The sequence below is a fragment of the Penaeus japonicus genome, unplaced genomic scaffold, assembly GCF_977035675.1.
Source record: "Penaeus japonicus unplaced genomic scaffold, GWHDUDI00000001_assembly GWHDUDI00000020, whole genome shotgun sequence".
In the NCBI taxonomy this organism is placed as follows: Eukaryota; Metazoa; Arthropoda; class Malacostraca; order Decapoda; family Penaeidae; genus Penaeus; species Penaeus japonicus.
Window position 1 is genome coordinate 28840620 of NW_028234422.1, and position 2500 is coordinate 28843119.

General features: G+C 31.9%; 1 protein-coding gene across 1 annotated transcript in view; it reads right to left on the reverse strand.

Annotated features, from left to right (window-relative positions):
* Positions 1 to 2500, reverse strand: part of LOC122254891 (uncharacterized) — a 15921-nt gene that overhangs the window by 1610 nt on the left and 11811 nt on the right. The window lies entirely within an intron of this gene.

The following is a 2500-nucleotide window of genomic DNA, read 5'->3' on the forward strand; positions in this document are numbered from 1 at the left end:
GAAGAGGATGGAGAAGAAGGGAGACGAGGAGAGAGATAGATGGGGGGGGGGAGGGAAAGGGGGAGAGGGAGAGAGAGGGAAAGAAAGGAAGAGTAAGGGAGAGGGAAAGTAAGGAAGAGCGAAAGTGAGGGAGAGGATGGGAGAGAGAGAGAGACGGAGAGGGAGAGGACGAAGGAAAGAGTAAGGAGAGAGGGAAAGGAGAGGGAAAAAGAAAGGGGGGAAGACCGAGAGAGCGCAGGAGACAGAATGAGAGATAGAGAAGAGAAAGTTAATAATATACACGGTGAGAGAGAGAGACGGAATAAACAAAATGAAAATAAGAATAATTCTAATAACGGCAATGCTAATGATGATAAAAGATGCCACTGTAACATTACTTATAAAGCCAAAATTCATGACAATTCACACACTCAAAAAAATAAATAAATAAAGAAAGTTTTACCTATATTGCTTATAAATAATTCGACGGCGAAATAGTTGAACTGGCAACTTTGTACACCTTGCTGAACGCATGAAAGTAAAAAACGAGCGAAAAAAAACGCTTCTTGCTTTCTTTAGATATCGTTCACCTTAAATAATCTAATAATATAGAGCGAAATGTAGAAAAATAACAGACATAAATTAAGCGAAAATTCTCTCTAGACATCGCTCATTCTAGAGTGAATTTATGAAATAAGATAAAATATAATAAAAAAAAAAGTAAATGTTTTCTATATATGTTATTCATTTTTCAATACTTTTCGTCCTCGTCAACACCTGCTGAGCCTAATTCTAATCTGAATAAATTATTTTCTATCTTATAATTTCTCTTTTTTAATTTATGATAATTTCAGTCATAGATGTTTTACTTCTTGCTTGCGTTATCTCCTTTTTCGTTTTCGTCTTTGCTCATTTGTTTGTTTGTCTGTTTTTTCGGCTTTATATATGTTTTAGTTTTGTTTTTTTATCTATTTTTATTGTCTTTTTTTTTCATTTTTCTTCCTCTACTCCTCATGGTTTGTTTTCCTTCTTGCTTGCATTTTTCTTCTCCTTCATTTTCTCCTTGACCTTCTTCTTCATGTTCTTTACTTATCTCCTTTTCCCTTTTTTTTGTCTTCTTATTTGGCTTTTCTTATCATCATTTTCTCCTTCTTCATCTTCTCCGTTTTCTTCTCGTCTTCTTTTCCTACCTTTCTTCCTCTTCTTATTTGTCTTTTTCGTTTTCTTTTCTCCTTCTTCGTACTTTCCTTTTCTTTTCTATGTTCTTCTTCCTCAGATTCATCTACTTGTTCGCCTATTTCTCCGCTTTCTTTCGTAACTTCTCTTCCCCTTTCCACATCTATGCACATTATCTATTTATTATCACATTCTATATCTATCTATCACATTATCTATCTATCACTATATCTTTCTATCTATTTTCGCATTATCTATCTATCCCATTATGTATCTATCTATCTATCACATTATCTATCTATTCAAATTATCTATCTATTTATTACATTATCTATCTATCTATCGCATTATCTGTCAATCTATCACATTATCTATCTATAACATAATCTATTTAACACATTATATATATATCTATCCCATTGTCTATCTATCTATCACATAATCTATCTATCCATTCGCATTCTCCACAATAATTCTTAATCAAATTTACCCATCTTCAACAAATGTGACTTGACAGTTCATTTTCGACCTTATTACATGGTGGATTACGGGACGTTTTCGATTCACACGTGTAAAAAAAAAAAAAAAAAAAAAAAAAAAAAAAAAAAAAAAAAAAAAAAAAAAAAAAAAAAAAAGAGAGAGAGAGTGAGAGAGAGATAGAGAGGGGGGGGGGGGGCAGATAGAGAGAGAGAGATAGAGAGCGAGAGAGAGAGAAGGAGAGAGAGAGAAATTAATTATATTTTGTTAACTGCATTTTGTATTCTGATTCTGATTTTCATTCCTCATTGTAGCTTGACAGCTAATTTTGATTAATTAATTCTTGGTTTTATCTTTCTTTGTTATATTGTTCTTATCTTTATAAGTAGTTTTCATCTTTGTGTTATTATGAACAATGTTATGATCATCTTTATCGTGGATATTGTCATCATTGCTTCCTCTTTGTATCATTATCAACAGTATCATTATGTTCATCATCATCATCATTATCATAATTGCAGTATTCTTTTCTTCATCATCATCAGGATAATTATCATCAGTACAGTATCATTTTCTTCATCCTCATCAGTATGATTATCATCATTATCATAATTGCAGTATCATTTTTTCATCATCATCAGTATGATTATCATCATTATCATCATTACAGTATCATTTTCTTCATCATCATCAGTATGATTATCATCATTACAGTATCATTTTCTTCATCATCATCAGGATAATTATCATCATCATAATTACAGTATCATCATCATCCTCATTTCTGTCATTCTCATCATCCGTCATTATCTAAACATATTCACCTTCACCTCATCATCATCACCATCATCATTATCATCATCAACAT